Genomic DNA, 22381 nt, shown 5'->3' with positions numbered 1-22381 from the left:
TAAGGGCACTACTATGGGCACTTAGCACTTGGAAAAGGGACAAGGAAAGGGATGGGAGGCCTCCCATTACAGGAGGGGGGTAGGGGGAAATAGGCAATTTTGCTGCGAGAAGGTTGCCTAAACCCTCCTTGAGAAGCATTGCTTGGTGAAAAAGCACATGTGAAAAATCACAGAGGTACTTGCCCGAAAAGTCGCACTGGCCGGGAATCGAACCACGGTCTCCCGCGTGCCAAACCACGACCTAGCCAAACGAGCCACCGTGCGCTCTTGAAAAGTATAGATAAAAAATTAGAAATTTTTGACTTTGGTTTGGTGAAAGTTCGAGGAAGCGTTTTTAAAAGAGTAGAGGCTGTTGTTATTGTATATGTCCTTATCCGTAGGAGAAAAGGGTGAGTACGTTAAGCAGAGGCCGTGTACACATATATGTAAGTAGGACAGAGCGCTATTGCTGTACTTGGTACTGTAATTATGGACAAATGAGAGATAGCACTTTTTTTTAATTTTGTTGGTCAAAAAAAGTTAAAAAAAAATTATGCAATGTTAAGGTTAAACCAAAAAGGTACGTATAATATTTAAAGAGACAGTTCAAAGGGAACATACGTGCTTCGCAAATAACAATTTTAGCTAACAAACACGTTATAATATATACAACTAAAAATATGACTCTTAGCTGTTGTTTTATGCAGTACAAATTATCTGATCTTTTTATTAAAAAAAAATTAAACTGTAAATACAAACATAAAAAAATAATAAAATAAACGGACCAATGATGCATATTTTTTAAAATAAAACCAACGAGCAAATAAGTATATTGAGCATTAGAACACGCTAGTCAAGTTATTTGTCAAATAACTCAAGACCAGTAAAATCTTTCATAACAACAAAATCAAGAGAAAATTTTGTTAGAAATTATCCTACGATACCTACTAAATTACAGGTATTTTGCCAGTAGACTATACAATTACAAATATCTCTATTGAGTGTAGGATAAAAAAACGGCACTTGATATAAGTGGGAAGAAAATCGAGAAATGTATAGATATACTTTGTATTTTATGTTAAGCAGTACACAAATTTTCATTTTCATTCTTGTAATAATATGATCAAAAGTAAAACATGTCAAAATATTTTAGTTGACTATTCGTAAATAAAATAGATTAGATAGTAGAATGACATCATTTATTATTTCTTCTTTTACATTCTCTTTCGTAGATGAAAACTGTAAGTCAATCGATATTTTTAATGTTGATCACAGTCTTTCGACGACTGACTCATTTTTAAGAGGAACATATAAATACAAGACATTATTGTCCGAGTCGAGCCAGCCTCAACCTTATCCGAATCATATTCATTTTAGATGTTATCCGTTACGGTGGTTTCGAAGGAATCGTACCCGTCCTCGTCTTGTTTACTTATTTTGATACCCATAACTAGAATGAATTTACTGCTGACCTAAAAATTTAAACAAATTTTTTCAAATTAAACAAGCTTTATGTATAAAATATGAATAGCATTAAGAGAGATCCAACAGGTATGATTTTTATTCATACCAACTGTCTGATTAAAATTCTTGACGAAGCATAACATAAGTATGGTTACCACATACTTTTGAAACCCTTTTGCATACTTTTTATACTAAGTTTTATTGGTTTACGCAAGGAAGATTAAATTTTTAAATTAAAAAAAAAGGGTACACAAAGAGCTTCCATATATACGTTGACGTTTAGCGTATCCGGGACGAATATGGTAGAATCTATTTTCTGTAGATGTGTTTCCTACCAATACGCCACTTTATGAAATTTTCGATAAATGTAAAAAAAATGAGATATTTGTCTATAATTGATCGTTTTCTCACCTTATCATCATCGGCGGCTGAAATGCGGGGATAATCCTTAGATATCGGTTCATCTCCAACTGCCTCGCCTCTTGAGACGTTTTGCTGGAAGTCTGGTGACCCGCTAAAGACGTTTCAGAGTAGTCGATAGGACTTGGTAGTAATGGTTCTTGTCCTTCATTAAAATTTGGGTGATTCGATTCAACTTCGGACATTTTTGTAAAAATACTATCGTGACGTCACATTTTCGATTGATAAAGAAATAATGGCACGAACTGTTGTTAAAGTTACTTTACTACAACCTCTTGTCCGTGAGGGAAGTGACACGAGTCTTTCGGTATCGTGTCTCTGTAGCTAAATCCCGACTTGCTACTCTTATCTACTTCTAGCCTTATTCTCTATTCTGTTCTCCTACTTTTAGGAATTTAGGCTGAAAAAGGCACATAGCTACAAGACTAAGAACCGGAGTATAGATTAGGCAATTAAAAAATACCAACCGCCAATCTCACAAAAGTTGAGGATTCACATGGTGGAGATTTAAAGTGTTTTCGCAATGTCATCTCGTCATGACGAGTTATATCGGTAAAAAGAAATTGACAATAGGTGACGGAGTTGGAATTTATCTACAATCTGAAAATCTACTTTTGAGCGAATGGACATCCTTACAAAGGAAAATTTGTGTCGCCAGTTCGCCAAACGTTTTTTCATGACTATCCATATTTGAGTTTAGAGTGGCGTCAATTTTGGCTGCATTATTTAGTCTATATATATGGGTGATTCTGACGCAAGTAGCTCAAAATGTCTTGAAGAATCATTAAAAAAAAAGTTGGTTAAAAAATTTATTTTTATAGTAGTTGTACCTTAAATAATATCCACAGCAAATATCAAAAGCGATTACACTACAAAGTTATTGGGTAAAAATATGTACGGTAGTTTGTATAAGTCAATTTTGATCAATTTTCGAAAAAAATATCTCTTTTACTAATGCGCATAGCTAAGCTGTTTAAATTGTTAAAATGTTCTGGCTTAGATTAAATCAAAGATAGGATCAAACCCTATCGAATGAAAGAAAATATTGTCTGTTTAGTTCCTCTAGTTTACGAAAATTCATAATTTTTTTAATAAATCACTATAATTTTTGATTGATGGCACCAAATTTGATGATTGACTATTTATTCATTCATTTTAATTTTTTTTTATTTTTTTTTTTTTATTTGATAGGGATTCATTTCAGCAGTCATTTAAGCCTATTTTGGACCACCTAAGACAGTGTACTCCTTTGCTACTAGATTGGAAGTGGAATCGATATTCATTGATGTCTCTCGCAAAAAAAAAGTCAATGAAGCCAAACGCCAAGACGCGTGTCCCAGTTTTATCTTAAAAAAATTGGAGAAAAAGTTTTGTAAAGCTAGAAAAAGAGACACTTTTATACTTTTACGATTTAGAGGTACGAAAGTGACATTTCGATCTTTGGAGTACTACTGTGGCTCGTAGATTTAATATAAACGATTTTTCGCTAACAAAACATCTGTGGTCAATAAGTAGAATACAAAAAGAAATTTTCCTTACCTGTATAAGTAACAGAGTGGCAGATCTAAGGAGGGGGGGAGGTGACCAAAAATTTGTACATACAAAAATTGAAAATTAAAATGTGTGTCAATTAAACTGATTGAAATTTGTAACAGCTTTGGCTTGTGCGTTTGTCTTGTCATGGTGTAAAATTAGAAACGTGATCTGCATATGGTATTATAAAAGACAACAGTGTTCAACAGTGCTGATTTTTGTTCAAATTGTAGGAAGTTTGTAGTTTGGTTAAAATTCTTGCTTATAGATTAAAAATAAATTTTATTCCTGCATAATTGTAACATACAACGTCTAAACTTGACGATGTTTGTGCGAAAAAATGGCAGAAAAGCTTATTATATTTTCTTAATTATTTTATTGGGGAGTCAATGTATAAGCTTCAAAGTTGTTACCATGAAAGCTTAACACTTTTAACATAACTTCACGCAAATAGAACATTCAATTTCAGTTTCTTGTGGTAGCATGAGCTCTGAACACGAAATTGGCCACTTCCAGCAGGAGCATCCATACATTTATTATCGGACGTAGCACATTCGAGGCCGCAACGCCGAGGTCCTCAGCAGCTTCATGAGGGACGGGGGATTTTGGTATGATTTTTCCTGTACTAGCAATTCAATTTCCACAAATTTCGTTGTAAGAAATAAGATAACAAGCTTAGTACAATTTATTGATTACAGATAGAACAGTAAAACTTTTTTCATCAAATTTAACAATTAAAATAAATTTATAAAAGAATAAGAGAAAGAAGATAAGAGGTGCAAGCAAAACAGAAATGATGTATTGCATATATATGAGTGTTTGTTGGCCCGTGATTTGTAGTGCTGACATTATAACGCGTAAGCGCCGAAAGTCCTCGTTTAAAGGCACTGTGCTAAGCTCATAAGGCCCGCCGAGGGAAAGAGACAGACTTTGCTAATTGAAAGCATTTACCGCCGAGCGCTAAGGCTTCATGAAGATAGGTGTACCAAATACGTGAAAGAGAACTAGATAAGATTTTTTTTCTTTAATATGGCAAGCGTAGTTTCAATTAACAGAGAGCGGAGAAAAGATCATTCGATTTCTTTTCCTCAAGAAGTTAGTACTTCCACTACCGACCATCTTTTTAGTATTGCGAGTAAAAACAACAATGAACCGCAAGCCGACCCCATAATACTATAGAGCATTTAACAACTTGAATTGTTTAAATATCATTCAACGGAACATGCTTTTGCACCTTGTATTTTTAATACCAAATATTAATAAAGGAAAAAAACACGCAGTCTACTAAGCAAAGAGTGTCCGTAGAAAAAATGCGTTCCTTAAACCAGTTGTTTTTTTTTGTTGCGGTACCTTATAAATCTAGCAAATTTTATCGTTTTAACTGTTTTCTTGGACAAATAAATGGATGAGAGAAAAATATCACAAATTGTATATGTGCCATAAAAAATTGTCAATCAGTGAGAATGTGTGCATGTAAACGTAAACAAAAAATACAGCTGGGTCGACCAACACAGCAGATTGTCTTGTTCTCTTTCAATGGATTGAAGCTCGTATCCAGTGGAATTATTTTGCTTTTTGTTGAGCAGCATCGATTTCTATAACGCGTACCTGCTATTCATAGGAAAAACTCACACACGACTTCACAGTCTTAATAAAAACTTGGAACTTTTGTCTCTTCTAAGACTTTATTTATTAATGAAAGTTTAAATTTTAAAAAAGTCTGTAGCCGTAAGTTATCTATCATTTTACAGTAAAAATTTTTTTTTGTATCCTTAATACTATCCACTACTGCGAATAGGAACTGATCAGATTCAATGACACGTGTTTCTGCTTGTGTTCAGTAATAGATCAATTGTTATAAACTATCTACAAAAATTAGTTTTTTTTTTAACTTATACCAGAAGCACAAAAGTAATTTAACTTTAAAGAAAAAAAAAAAAAAAAAAAAAAAAAAAAATAGTAAGAAATCGGATACCACGAGAAAAAATAACATTCATCTGTTGCAACTAAAATTTTGTATTTTATTATTAAAATGAAGTACTGTGAAAAATAAAATTTCAATAGTGACACAAGCATAAACATTTTGAAATATTTTAATAATGATTAACGAGGATCCACTAGAATCACTTGATCTTGCGTAACATATAATTCTAAAATTATTCAAATTTCATATCTCTTAAACCTCAAAATCCATGTTTGGATCGTTGTATTATTGTTTTTATCTTAAGAAAAAAAAAAAAAAGTGAAAAATCTGGTACCATAAAAAACAAAAGTGTTTTAAAAAAAAATTTTTGTTTAGTAATTAGAATGAAGTTTAGTTGAAAATAGAACTACAGTAGTAATAGATGCATAAAAATTATTTTAAATTTCAAAAAAAAAATCAAATAATATTTCCTTTAACTTCATTCAGTATGTCCTGCACGAAATAATATGTTGTTGCTTATTTTAAGATTATGATCAATATCAGGCTTTGATTGTTTTTTTTTTTTTGTTTTTCACCGAAGAAACGGCCAAGTTGACATCAAACCACCAAAGCCTATCTAAATATAAAAAAGTACACACATTACCAATAATTCACTTATAATTGTATAAAAACACTGAATAGATAATGTTCGATCAATAACACGATGTGCTTACTAATGGGTCAGTGCTTGATTCGAAAAACAGATCATAGGACAAATAAATGTGGAACAAAAATACGCGAAAGAAAACGGCTAATTTTAATGCGATCGCTTAATGAGTTTTTTCACGAGAAAAATGTGACTTTTTTCTGAATTTTTTCTTTTACAAATAATCTGAAGGCTTCATTTTCCAACCTGCGCCGTTGAAATTACCAGGGCACACAATTTTATAGTTATATTACCATTATAAAATAACAACATGTCTTTTTAATAGTATATAATGTTCCGAAACTTGTGTTTATTCCAACGGTTGGATGGTTTTTACTTGAACTGGCTGCCAGTGGTCGTACAAAAGTTATAACCACGTCGGTTAGCTCGATGAGATAAAACAAAATTTGGCTTTTGATTTGCAAAAAAAAAAACAAAAATACATCCAACTTTACAATTAACCAATACCTTTGGAAAGTATTTGGCAAAAAAACATAAAAAAATAGATTTTAAAGAAATTTTACAAACTGCATTAACCTCTTTTCGCTATAACTGATTGACAATATTTTTGAGTTACAAATATGTTTTAAGTCGTACGAGCTTTCGTGTTTTTATTTCGGTACTTAAATGTACAAATTTTTTTTGCTAAAACAATTGTATAGCAACTCCAATAAATAATATTTTTGTATCAAAGACACGACTGCTACATTTTGACAAGAGCGAAAAGTAGTACCTAACGCACCAAGGGCAGTACTTCAAGGGCAGTGCGAAATTTCCTAATTTTGAAATTTCATTGTAATTAAAAAAATTAATGGCTTTCGGAATTAATTAAATATAAATAACGTGGTTATCTGCATTATGTATTTCGTTCTTATAAATTGAGCCACCATTAATAGCTATTAAACCATTTTTATAATCTAATTAAAAAATCATGGAATTTTAGTAAAAAAAATTTATTCTTATTCTTTGGCACATTTTAAGTAAAAAATATCTTGTACAATTTTTCTCTTAACATTATACTTTTGTAGTAAAAAAACTCGCAAACGTTAGAAAAATTAGAAGTTTGAAAATCTGCAAGGTATAAAAGATTTTTTAAACATTGTACTTTATAAATTCGTAAATTTTAGACTCGTAAATAATTTGTCTCCAAATGATAAGCTTTGAATCGTGAGCTTCTTTTAGAATTAAAAATAAATTTGCGAATTTAAAGAATCATAATTCGTTTTTATCTACGCAGCACTCATATTATTATAAAAAATTACAGACATAGTATTTATTGATTTTAAACCCGTACTAAATTTTAAATGAATTACAGTTTTGAATCGTTAAGTTCTCAATCTGATTTTGTTTCATCATATTTACCACATTCATTATAGTTCAATGTTTTTTACATTAATGTATTGATTTTAACACTGTATAGTATATAAGTCCTGTGTCGTTCATATAATAAAAAATTATACTTTAAATTTGCTAGTATATTTTAAAACCTGCCATCATGTACAGAAAAATCCTAATTAACAATTTTCATTTGAAACTAACCAAGGAATATGAAAAAAAAACATTATTTTACGAAAAAAAGTTTTTTTTTATCTGTTGTCTTTCATAGTTTTGTTCACACGAGTTTTATTTAGTAAAATTGACTTACGTCTTATTCGACAAAATTGTAATGAAATCTTGTACTAATACAAAATTTATATACTGATGTTTGTATAATCCCTCCGAATTCCAGTGTTTTCTTGGGATTTCAAGCCCTTCCCTGGGGTGCAATATTTGTAAGTGCGGGCACTTTTCCGCGGGAATCGTATGACGTATACTCGTTGTACCCCTTCCATGCTCAGCAAAGGAAAAAAAAGATGTGCACCTTGTTCGGTAAATTGGCCACGATAAGGCGCTTGAATCAGTGGTAAAACCGAGCTCGCCTCGTAGCAGTTAGCAGTTGTAGCTCACTAGCTATTGCATAGAATTGCAGTCACGTCATCAATATTCTGAGTTATCGAGGCAGGTCAGTCAATATTCCAGATTGGATTAAAACGTCAGAGCGAGAGGATCAGACCCTCAAGACCAACAGACTCGTGCCACTATTTTCACAACTAAGAGGTTCATTTAGAATAACTTTTACTACAATTCGTTTTTTTATTTCTTCACTAATTGAGAATTCCATGTTACACTAGTATTTATATTAAAATGGCTAAAAGAGATTTACAATTTGGATGGCATGACGAACACGAACAAGGAATTGCTAACCAATGTGGAATGGAGTTGGCGGGTCACGAGATTACATCTCCTAGCAAAACATCTGAAGAGGAGAGGCAGTTGGAGATTAAACCGATATCTAAGGATGATCCTCGAATCTCAAAGGACAACTTGAAGGTAAGAAAACGATTAATTATAAACAAATATTTCATTATTTTGACATTCATCAAAAATTTAATAAAATGGTGCATTCGTAGTTCAAACGTCCGCAGGAAATAGATACCACAACATTTGTTCCCAATACGCTCAACGTCATCGTAAGTATCAAAGTCTTTGTTTAAGTATTTGTCCGGTTTTACTTATTTATAATTAAGTTTTACTCGCGTTTAATTTTAAAATTAAATTGAATAAGTACTTGCTGACAAGTCTTATGCTCTACTTTAGCCAGAACATTGATTATACAAATACAAGTCTCTATCTATCAGATGTCTCGATACTATGCAATTAATACGTAGTAAGGTCCTTTTATTAAAAAAATGTTATTAAAAAAAGTATGTTTATGGTTTAGGTCAGTGGTAAATCTATTGTAGTAACCGGCATCAAGGAAGTTCGAGATGACAAGGACGAAAACGCTTCCCGAGAAATCAGCTTAACATCTAAGATTTCAGATCAGAATGATTCGGATAAGGTTGAGGCGTGGCTCGACTCAGACAGTAACGTCTTATATTTATATGCTCCTCTAAAAAATGAGCCAGTTGCCAATGTGTAGAGTGTTATCAACAGTAAAAATATCGATTGACTCACGGTTATCATCTACGAAAGAGAATGTAGAAAGAGAAATAATAAATGATGTCATTTCATTATTAAATCTATTTTATTCCTGTAATGCTTAAGGCATAATAGAATAAAGACAGTGAAATAGGTACATTAAGTTTTTAACCACTATGGCTAGAAATTAACTGAGTCAATAAAAAAAACCAGAATACTGTTTAAAAAAATATATCTGATTAAAGTTTAAATATTTCTATTAAATAAACCATTCAAAGAGCATTTTAGTGTATTTTCAGCTACCTTACTTTTTCTCTTGTCGCGTATAATTAACAATGACGTAAGCTGTCTTTTGCCATATAATTTTCTTTATTCAATTTTGTCCAAATAACATTTATACAACTATAAACAGTATTTTATTAACGTTGATTAAAGCTCAGCTCACTGATAATATGACGAATTGATTATCTTGAAGTAGGTCATTTAAATTTATTGAAAAAAGAACATTACAAAATCTTACTTTTCAATTTATCGTTTAAAACACGATCACATATAACCTAATCTAAGACTTTAGCTTTTAACGAAAAGTTTATAATATAAATCAACCTTGTATACGGCATATTTTTTAAGAAAAAATGAATTAATAATTGTTAATTTTTAATTTTTAATTTTAAATGTTAATATTTTTTATTGAAACTTAACTTTACATTAAATACATAAATTTAATAACTCGTAAAAATGTCCTTGTAAGTTCGTTATATTTTGCCGTCGACTATCGATTATCTTGCTGTTCACCAGACCCAAGCTAAGGTGAACGAATCCTCTTGTCTGAAAAGAGGCTTGAAATTTTTTTTATCTGGGAGAAATCTCACAATTTTTTTCTTCCTAAAGACATTATGTTAAAGTTTGAAAGCTTAAAAGTAAAAATTAAAATAAACAATACGTTCGACTTTTATTATTTATTTAGAAAAATGAATGATCTTTATACCGCAATTTTTATTTTAGTCCATCTTAAAAAAAAATACAATAGCAAATATAAAAGTGTGAAAACGGCTGAAACGAAGAAACTAGTCAATTTATTAGAAAAGGTAATTTAATGAGGCATAATGTTAAATACTACTTTTCTTTTTAATATTTTGACAACAAATGTAACGTAGACAGGTTAGATAATATGATTATCTTTGCACCTGGTGGTAGTACTCATCAACAGCACGGTAAGAACCAGGCCCATGGGACTTCTTGTGCTAGCCTTAGTTGGATGTGCACCATTATTTTTGTATGATTTTAACATAATATAAGATATTGTTTAACACTTGACACTTTGACATTATAAATTTAAGCAAAACGCAGAAACAATTCTACTTTAAACTAATGTTGCTTACTACAAATAACAATGATTTTACCAACGATCAATACTTTAATATTCTTTGTCAGTAAGCAATATCAGAATTTTTTTCTTATTCTTAGCTTATCGTGATGTTTATTTCTTTTCCAAATTTTTTTTAAGACTACGAAACTTCTTTGATTACTTCAAAAAGACAACCAAAATTTTAGAAGGCCCAACTTCATGTTTTTCAAGAAATAAAAATAAAAACATTTTTGGTTAAACATTGGTAAGTACGGATAGCTTACTATGGATTGGTTGCAAACTTTTATTTAACAAACACTGTTAATTTCTTCTATAGTCGATTAAAAAAGACGAGGGTGATAAAGTTTAGAACGGTTTAAATTACCAATTACAATTTTAGTGAGTATAGCTTTAATTTTTTACACAATTTATACGTAAGAGTAATTTTTTAAAACAAGTTTTGCAAATGGGCTTGTTTTCAGCATAAGTGCCGCTATCGTGCCCATGTAAGATTTCCATTGGAGTGTACTTCTATATTAAATGAAATCAAATTAAAATCCAATTAGTATATAGGTAAACTCCTATGAAAATCTTACATGGGCACACTAGCGCCACATGATGCTAGAAACAAGCCCATTAGGCACTAATGGGCTCGGTCTATGGGCGAGATATTTTTCTACTTCCACTCATGGTACAAAAACAATCCTTTCTACTTGTAATTACTACTTAATAATTTTTATATGTGTACGACTTAGTAACGGCTTATTCACACTTTTTGTGCAAAAGTAGTCTCGTTGAAAGTATATCATCTTAAAATTTATTTTAGTTATTTACTGTATAGCTATAACCTTCTTATGGAGTATAAGGCCACAAAGGGCGCGGCTGTGGCTCTCTGTACTGAGAATATATTGAAAATGGCTTCCCATCATTGTACAAACGGTTGGTTTTCTTTGGTTTCCTAAGTTTCTTGATCCTCCTACATGGTTTTCTTAAAAAATACAGTACAATCTGTCTGTGGAATTTCTCATACAAAAATATTATGGAGCTAAGGATAAATCCACTTAATAGAAATACAAATAGTGGGGCGACCTCAGTAAGACCGAATGATGTAAACGAAACTTCTTTTTCATTTTGAATAGTGCGAAGACTTTCCTTTCTTGTTCGAGATATTATTCCATTCTCTCGATACTTCTGGATACTGGAAAAAAAAAAAAAGAAATAAGTAACATTTCTAGTCAACAATTGAAAAAACAGTACTTACTGATGGCTTAAAAATTTAAGAAGTGGATCTCCTTTGTTCAAAGCTATAGCTTTTTTTCTAAAATTACCTAGTGGAATAGCTAGAATTTTGCAATGAAAATTGATAGTTTCTGAACTCCGTAATATGCTAGACCAATAGAAAGCTACTCCGTCGTTGCATACCTAAAAAAAAAAGCAAAAAAATTTCGAATGATTTTGGTGCCGATGAATACTCGATTTTGATTTATCTGTTGGTAGCTTTCAAAAATTGTTTGAAATTGCTTGGATTTGGTAAGCTAGATTGACACTTACACATGGGCACACACGTACACGCATACATACACAATCGCAAGAACATACACACACACATAATGTAAATATATTATTAATCACTTCCATAGAATATATCTCAGTACCCTAAATCGTTTTCTACACTGTAATCTCAAAAAACTATCTATTGACAAACACTTTTACCACCATTTCAAGTGAAGTTACAAACTGTTGTACAAATAAGTGTTAGATACAATTTTCACATGCTATTGTGGACGACGGTACATTATTGAATGTTTTAAAAAACTATTTATTCACAAACTGAATACTATACTTTACCTGCTTAAAAGCATCAGATATGGTTGTAGGTAGACTATTCTCATCCTTCAAAAACAATCTCAATTCGTCATTTATAGTGTCCCTTGAGCTCTAATGAAATTTGATTTGATAAAGTTTTTAAATTAATGAAATTGATATATTCAATTAAACCTTTATGAAATTACCGAGAAATACGTCAAATCATCAGTGTTTTTGAAAATGATCAGTCGATATGTTTTATCCTTTAGAAATCCACTCGCATTTCTAAATGGAATGTGTGGTATTGAAACTGTAGCAAAGCTTGTAAAACAGCCTGCGTACATTGAAATAATAATGAATGCTGTCAGATATAGCGATAGCCTTGCCATCTTGGATGATATGGAATTGAATTGTACATCTGTAAGGTAAAAAAAAAATGTAAGTGTAGTTGGTTAATCTTGCAAAATTCTTACAGTTCTAAAACTGTATTCAAGAGTACATGATGATTAACAAGATCAGAGTCGTATATTTTGAAAACTTCAATAACTATAATTCATAGTTCTCCAATTTATCAAACTTGAGATTCCAAAAATCATGAGAAAATTGTTTTGCCAAGTTAGCAAAAAAACTACCTCCCCCAGCTCTTAAAAAAAACTTTTCTGTACATTTTTTTTTTTTAACTTTTCTTGCACTCTTTTTTTTTTTTTTTTTTTTTTTTTTTTTTTTGGGAGCATTCGCCTTTAGGTGACAGATTTCCTGTGGAGAGATTCGTATTTTTTAGCTACAAAGTTACAAAGTTTCAGTCGTTTAATCGAGGTTTAAAGGGAACTTTAAAAGTACAGTCAAATTCCATTTTTTAAGTTTCACTTGTCTAACAGTACTATGGTTTGATGCAGAAAGTAGTGTAATAATTATTGATATTATTTCAGATTACTTACTGTCTTATTTCCAAATTGCTAGTTTCTCTTGATTGGTTATAAAACAGCAAAATACGCATCATAGTAGTGTTTTTATTTTGCAAACTCTTTTACAATTTTGCGAAAGGATAATGATGACGCTTGTATGACAAAAACTTCTATTTCTTATTATCCGATGTGAAAGTGTGTATGATTGAGCAAGTGTTATCAAAAGATGGTGTTAGCAATCTTCTCAACTAAAAAAAATATATGAAATGGTTTTAGTCCGTCTATACATAGTGCGCCATTCAAATGGTCTAACAACCTAACCTTCGTGTTTTTTGGACAGTCAGATACATAAACTTTGACGTCATGTTTTCTTTTGGTAGCAGCATCGAGGCTATTTTGATCATCTTTGTAGTAGACGTATGAGTTATACACTGACTAAAATTACTTCATATATTTTTTGTAGTCAAAAAAATTGCTAACATCATCATTTAGTAACACTTACTCAACCATACAGGAATTATATTAATTGTACTAGATTTTTAATAAAAACTGCAATGATATATTTATATCAATCAAAGCTAATCTATCGTATGCATTTTATTATAATGTGTCAATAAATTAAATTTATTTAAAGTCATTCTGTAATCATAAATTAATTTGTTATTTCTACCTCGGGGCGATTTTAGTGATACTTGGACCTTTATATCTCCTTGGTAAGAAAATAGCATATACCACACTATTGCCATTCAACTTGGTAACACTACCGACCCTCAAACCCTACTTTGCAGGTCCCGCTGGCCGCAAAACATCCCCTGACATGATGGCGATTGTAAGACGAATACTATTAATTTTGATATATAAGTTTAATTCTTATCCATATAAGAAATCTTGAATCGTATTTTTCAAAATGTGAATTGAATTCCAGAAGGAGTATTGTTTGATCCAATATTCTAAAGATTCATTTATTTATTCAAAATTATATCCATTTTGCACTTAATAGGTCACCAAGTACGACTTATATGCTCAAATAGCGCAAGTGTTTTATGTTTGGGCACAAGTTGCGAAACTTGTTTTTATTACGTAAGGGGCAAAATACAGTACTGGTTTTGTACCTACATGGTGTTACCTGTCACCAGGGAAGATCCCAGCCCCAATGAAATTTGGAATATTTTGGTTATTTTCATACCAAACTTAATTATAAAATATTTTTGTAATTTGGATTTTAATTTTGTAATTTTTTGAAATCCACAGATTTTTGCTGGAATGGGAAGGTAAAAATTATTATTACTTATTATTTAAAACAAATGGTATGCTCATTTAAAAGATTATAATATTTTAACTTAGAAATTTGTTTTTGCATGTTATGAACGTACTTTCAATATTTGTATCAAAAATTTTTTTTTTTTTTTTGAGGCACACCTTCAATGTATGGTTAATTTTGTTTATGATGTCATAATCTATGGGGGGTTATACAATAAATGAGTATAATTGTTGCGTGTATGTAACAGAATATGGTGTCACTTTGACTTAAGTCTGTCTCGAAAATTCTTATCTCATAGCAGATGATCTAGCGTGCATAAAAGTTTTTATTAAAAAACGACAGATGTTGAAAAATTTTAAATGTCTTTCGTGTACTTACGTATATCAATCTTTGAATTATACGTGTTTAACGCTGTCGACATAAACAACTCTGAGTACAATAAAATCTTTATACTTGAGGCAATTTTTAATATTCAATTATTTTTTATAATTCAGACTCCATTTATTTGTTTTAATTTCATACATTTAATTTCTTAGTTAACATAACACTAACAGTGAATAGAGAGTAGAATGAATTAGCTACTCGAACAACTTATTATCAGTCATGCTAGTTTTATTTCAACAGTATTTTATACGCTTAACCGTAACCTATTCAGGATCAAAAATGTTATTATTATTTAATAAAAGCATGTAATCTGTAATCTATAGTCAATTGTAGCATTTATAATAGCATGTAAATAACAAAAAAGGGTGTTACTCTGACTCAAATCCATCATCAAATTTTTTTTTTTGTAGCCCATGACATTACGAGTAAAATGGGCCCAGTTTTAAAAGTATGCCTCAAAAAAAATTTTTTTATTCAAATAGTAGACCAAAACAGAACATTTTTTTTAGATTTTTTCATACATACATTATGTAGAAAAACTAAATACAAAAAAAACAGGCTAGAGAGCTATAGGGATGTATTATTACAAGAGAGAAAAGCATCACATGATGCACGGTAATGACACAAAAAAAAAATTAATTAAATGATATATTAGTGATCTAATGAATGAAAATAAAAACTAAAAGGGTCGATAGTGAGTCCTGCGTCACTTACTCCACAATCGTATTATTCCATGAATAATTATTACTTAAAAAAATGTATGAAAATTTGTATGATTTACGTCCTATGATCAAGTCCATAATTTTGTTTCAAGAATCACAAGAGGAATAGCTAACAAAAACCTTACAGCTCTAAATGTATTTTTAAAAGAAATCTTCCTCAACAGTTTACCTGTAAACTCCTGATGCACAAAGATTCGCCATACGTTCAAAAAACTGTCTGACAGTTTAAAAATAAATCCTCTTCTATTATTATGTAATACTAGAATCAAACTAAATAGAATTGTAGAAATAGCTACGAGTATAATCAAGAAAATCCAGATGCGTTTACTAAAAACCTGTTCAATAGAAAACATTCAACGTTATAAACAAATTAAGTCATAAACATTTTTCAATTGAAAGTATTTTACCTCGAAATAAGCTTTCCATGGAATCTCCATGGTTTCCGGTAATTTATAAAACAATGTATCTTGGAAATCCATTATTTCAATCGTCATGTCATAGTCATCTAAGTTTTTGTCGTTCAAATACTCACCAGGGAAAATAATACTCTCATTCAATAATTTTGTGGAATCAATTGATGTATTCTTGACACTTTCATTGGATTCCCTCTTTAAATTGGACTTATTTTTATACTTATAGGCCAATCCTGTTCTTACAGCAAAGTCTTCAGCTATTTGAGAATAAAACAGAGAAGGCTACAAAAAATACAGAAAGAAAAGTTCAGTTTTTTTAAAGAAATTATTGCGTTATTTTAAAATAAACAAAATTGGCTGTTAGACAAACTCGTCACCTTAGCAGTAATTGTAGCCGACGTACCACTCAAATTCTTTCGTCTCTGAACTACACTCGATAAAGCTAGCTTGTCTATGATAATCAATCCGTCCTTCTTGCTCCACTCGAATAATTTATTAACGTGTAATTTATTTTGGGGACCGACAGCAAACCATTCATTTATGTCTTTACTATCCCCACATTTAATTAAAACTTCGCTTCTAATATTCAAGTGAAAGTAATTATTTTTAGGATATCGGCAAGTGCTATCAATTTGTTCGGTAACGGCAGGCCAGAATAACAGTAGCCATACGTGAGGCGACAGATCATGATGCCACGAGAAATGTGTGAATTTTTTAAAATCATTGTCATTATTTAAAAACACCACGAAAAGGGTTTTTGAGTAATTTTTTAGTTTCGGATACTTTTCTGGAAGATCTGATATAGTCGAAGCTACAGAATATACCATTTTACGCGAGAATTCTTTAACCATGTTGACCACCGAATGTATATCTGCGAATTTAAGAGAAAAATTTTTGATATTAACTATTTATAACTTTTTATAAACGCTTTACTTTTACTCACCTTCGTTGCTCCTATAAATAATTCCTATACTGGTGGTCGCATAAAACTTTTGTACATCCAAAATAACAGAAACTTGACTTTCCATGTTTTTCGCTGAATCACATGGCATGAATAAAACAACGGCGAAAATTACAACGAGGCTGGTTAGCTTCAGCATTTTTGGCTACAAATAGATAAGAAAAAAATATATGCGTGTACTCACAGAATTACATTAATTATTGTATGAACGTTCTTTATACAAGTTATTGAAAGCAAGACTATTTTACGTGAGTCCAATCACTAACACATAATAAAACAAACATTAAATTTAATTTAACAACAACATTTATGAAACATTACTTTTTTTATATCACCGTCTGAAATTAATAAGGCATAAAAATTGTGAAAAACGCATTTCTATGTTCTTGTTTTCAACTTATGTTACGCTATAGTTTTTTTGATTTAGTAAAAATTTGTTATTAACCCTAAATTAATTAATAAATTTACTCTATATTTTTAAAAATAGTATAGATAATGTGCTTAAACATTGAACACTGGAAAATCTGAAAATATTTTTTTTTATCTCAATAGAAATAAAAAATCAAAATTCGGAAACATGTATATTTTAATTAAAAAATCTTGAGGAGGCTGGAATATGCTTGTATTAAATAATTGTGTGGAACATAATTTTTTTTTTCGATTTTATACATACACACTTACATTAATATCAAATTCTAGGAATTTTTTTTTACCCTTTTTACCATATTTTAGACATAATTAATAAAAATGTTATTTAAAAAAACTAGAAAACTATAAAAAATATTAAAAAATTTTCTCTTTCTTTGTTCCTCAATGTCGATAAGTGTAGTTGTCGCAGTTATATGCATCTGAATTAGTCAGAATCCTGATTATACAAATTTCACTAAATTTTTCTACTTTTTAACTTATTTAAATATTATTTTTTTATGCTTACCGTTTCTTTGCATAATAAAAATATCTGTTCATTACGTTATTCAAATCTTTAATATTATTTTAGCTTGTTATTTCACTCCAATAGGTAATGGATAATTAGTTGAGGAAAAAAGTAAGGCGCACCAAACAAATTTAGATATTTCAAAAGCATTGAAGGTTGAGACAAAAATCAAATATTGGTAAAGTTACATTTTTAAATTTTTTAAACAGTCAATTTCTGTATGCTATTTTCCAAAGTAAATTGTATCATAGTTTAGATTCTTATTCAACGGTGAATTAATGATGAAATTAATAGAAAAATAAAAATAAACTGTTTTGGAATTTATTATTGAGGATGCAAGAAAATGTGAAAGAACTTTTCAACGTCTGCGTAACTATCGGCAACATTTTCTTAGTTTTATATAAAATTTCTAAATAAAAAAAAAAGAACTTGGTTGTGCTTCTTAAGTTTAGTTAACGCTGTTTTTGAAAAACGAAAGAAATTATGTAAAAGTAATGTATACTATAAATTTCGACTTGCATATTTGCGAAACCGTCTTTATTATCCTCACAAATAACAAAATTAAAGCTTTTCTTGGCCAACACTGCATTTTATCAATAAGAATTTATATGTTAAATAATAAGCCAAGAAATGACAATACTTAATGGTAAAAATTATTTTCTAGTTTATTAACTTCAACGAAAGCTTTCAGTGATATAGCGTGCATTAATCAGCTTATTTTGTTTAAAAAAAGGATATTACTTAAAAGAAAAAAGAAAAAATTTCAATGAGAGCGAGACAAATCAATTTCTGCAAGAGAGAGGACTTAGGCATGCACTTACTTGTTAACTTGATTCTCGTGACGCAAACAATAACTTCCGGAAACTCCTTAGATGAAGCTGGGCACGGCTGAAATGGACGATCTTTGGATGCTGGAAGTTTTGGTTCTCGAGATTCACAGGACACTTTTCACAAACGAATATCGATTTGAGCACTGAACTTCTTTGACAAACTGTATCGGAAACGTAGAACACAGTGATCACTTTGGGTTGACGTGTTGTCTAGCTGACGCACTGCGAGACAGTGATGTGGTAGGGCTGTGCCTCGAAGGGATTGGAATCCCCTTTTCCACCACCAAAATTTCCTGGCCATGAATTGGGAAAAAAGTCACGCCCATCGATATTTAGTTAACCCCTTCCTAACTTCCCCTCTTTTTATTTGTATTTCCTGTAACAAACAAAACAGTAGCCAATCCACGTAGGACAGCTGGGAAAGAAACCAATACATGACAAAATTTCAAAGCAATGCACCATATAGTCTTTGAGCTACTTTTTATTGGAGATATACTGTATGAAACAAGTAACTCTTCAGCAACGTATATTATCATTTTTTTAAACACTAAACTATTCAAATGTTTGAGTAACGCAAAAAATTAGGCAGCAACTGAAGTTATTTATCAAATAACTTACTCATTTATTCTTAGCAGTTGAGTGGTTGTATGTTAATTAGTTCATGTATCTGGTTTTAAACAATTTTTATGTATGTTTATCGTATCAACGTATTAACAATCGTAAATACTTTTTAAAGCTAATACTAACTATCTTGAGTTTACTAAATAATACAAACCATATAATTTAGTAGTTGTTCTGACCAATTTATGTGTAATTAGTGATCGATATTGTATTGTTACTTGATATTCCATTAGTTTTTTGTTAAAGTAATGAATTCAATTTTAAAACTGTACATCATATATTTTCAAACTCTATACCACAGATTCAACTATTGAGGTAGAATTTTTGCATTTGCAAAACTTTGTTTTAGTATGATTTCCGTGTTTTTTATGCTACTTAAAAATTTGGTTCTCATTTATTGTGCCATGTACTTATATTTTAATGAGTTTTATGTTACATTATACGGATTATGGGTTTGTTAATTATTAATTTTTTTTTTTTATATTATCGTAGAATTAGTAAAATTTGTCTGTTAATCTGATTAATAAATCTGAAAATATTCTTTGTAATTAAATTTGAGGGTGCCTAAATCTTTATTATGGTTATTAAAATTTGCGTTATTTAAAAGACTAGGTAACTTGTACCACGTGAAAAAACAGCTAAGAATTACAACTTTTCTTGTTCTATGTTTTCTTCATCACCAGTTGTAAATCTGCTGAGTAATAATGTATATTGAGTTAGCTGTCGTCAGATATAAGAACTATTTTTTTATGATCTTTTTAATCAAGTAAGCTTTTCTGCATTTCAGTCAATTGATATATCATTGTGTTATATAATTATCATCTATAAAGAAAATACATCTTACATTGTAGCAGTAAGAGTGAAAAATTTTTTTGTTTAATGATAAAATTGAAAATAATGGAGGAAAAACAATTCACACATAGATATCAGCAGCAACTCTTATTTACGAAATTTTCTTGCACTCACACGGATGCATATCATCAACTGTTATATTTCTTTCTGATCCTTGAATACGTAATATTTTGCTAAGATTTTACAATCTGCTACTTTTTAAAAGTATCGAGAAAAAAATTTTTTTTAAGAATTTCGATTCATAAAAAAGGATTTTTTAGACGTTATAATCAGTAATAACTCCAAACTTTAAGACTTTACGAAAATTTAAATTTCACTACATTTCTTTATGAGTTTTATCATTAATGAGTATATGACGTTTGGGAAAAAGATTGTGCTTGTATACTACCAGGTGTAGATGACAATTATAGGTACGGATGTTACAAGGAAACTAATAATCATGAATACATTTTTGCTTGTGAGTATCCGCGGTTTTTTGTCAATATTTTCAAGTGAGACATTCATTTTTATTTCAATTGTTTGTTGTCTTAGATCTAAGATATCTTATTTTACATATTGGTTTATGTTTATGTAAAAGTGATGTTACGGTGAAAAGAAAGTTTCATATATCAATTGATTCGTAGGAGTTTTTCAAATTTGACTATGCTATCGAAAAATTTTCGTATTTCGTTTTATATTCATTACAATTTGTTCAACGTTCATAAAATAAAAAAAATAAGTCTGAGCCTTAGCAAGATCACCCTAAGTAACATCCATTTATACAGTAATTGATACAATATTAGGGCTATATACACATATATGTACAAAGTCCTTATCCCAAAGCACCTACATTTTTGTCCTGCGCCTAAGGTCATATGTCATTATAACAGCCTATACACTTTTAGAAACGTTTTTCTAAGCTTTCCCCTTCCGACGTCTAAAATTTTCTATAGCACTATCCGGCATAAATCAAAGAAGCGAGACTATATATTATAGAGTCGAGCCCAGAAAGTGGGACAGTACCAATGCGTACTATGTGCATGACAATTGAATTTTACCATCTGCTACTGTGCTGCTCTGCTTATAATATATTTATAATTGTTCCTATATGTCCCGCGCTTGTTTTTGTTTTACGTTTATTTTTCCTATGATCTGTTTTTAGAATCAAGCACTGACGCTTTTGTAAGTACATCATGTTATTGATCGAATTCTCTCTTTTGGGCGTTTGAATAAGAATACAAGCCATTTATTTGTTGGTGTGGAGGATGTTTTATGTTTCGAGCCTATGTGGTAGTTTTGTGAGCACGTGACTACTTCTCTGGCAAGAAAAAACCAAAAAAATCAGAAGAAGATATTGACAGCTATGTAAAAATAAGCAATAAAACACTAAATAACTTTGTGCAGCATGTACTAAATAAAGTTGAAGGAAACATTATTTTTTACTTTTTTGAAATTTAAATTAATTTTGATGCATGTATTACTGCTGCAATTTATATATCTTTAAAACTATAAGTTATGCATGTGCAAGTAATTTAAGTCGGTCCATATTATTTATTATGAAAATCTTCAACAAAGAATTCTATTAATTTAAGAATGAACGAATTCCTTACATATTAAGAGTCTTTTTTGAGTCAACGAAAACTTTCGCAATTTTTCTTTTTTACCTTATTTTCTTTATTAGTTCTCTGCGTCCAACAAAAAATATTCCATAACATAAACCAACGTAGGTGCCAGGGATTTGAAATATTTATACCTTAGTATAAAACAAATAATATCGTAAGCCATTTCCAATATCATGACTACCACCACCACACCGGGTTAGTCAAACGTTGAAGCCCATTGTTTCAACCAATCACAATTCTATGGAGGGCCACGTATTTACTCTTAGCAAATACGAACTTTTTTTTACTTCTACTCTTAAAAAATTATAACCAATCGATTCAAACTCAAGAGTTTTTTCCTCCCACCACACCTGCGTTAACGCAAGCTTGATCAAGTGCCTTTTTTCCCCTGCGACCACAACTTTGGATATTTTGTCCTCTTCTGTTATTGTTTTCATGAGTATTCAAACTATGTATTGAATTTGTGCCTTTTGTTTGTAAATAATTTGACGAAGAACAGATATTTTCGAAGATGGTTTATAAAAAATGATTTCTTTTCTATCTCAGCGCCACAAATCACAGGCCAACAAACACACCTATTAATGCCATTTTTTATTCTTGTTCTCCTTTCTTCTCTTATTCTTTTATTGTTATTTTTTTTTCATTGTTTAATTTCCTAAAAACTTGTATTATTGATTTATCGGTAAATAAACAGACCATCCAAATTGATTAAATAATGATTGTTATCTTTTTTCTTTTAAATTAATTGATGAAATTTTAATTACTATAACAAGAAAA

This window comes from Copidosoma floridanum, unplaced genomic scaffold (genome assembly GCF_036245765.1).
Source record: "Copidosoma floridanum isolate Cflo_tuat_1 unplaced genomic scaffold, Cflo_Japanese_pri ptg000030l, whole genome shotgun sequence".
Lineage (NCBI taxonomy): Eukaryota > Metazoa > Arthropoda > Insecta > Hymenoptera > Encyrtidae > Copidosoma > Copidosoma floridanum.
Note: the sequence above shows the minus strand (reverse complement) of the source record.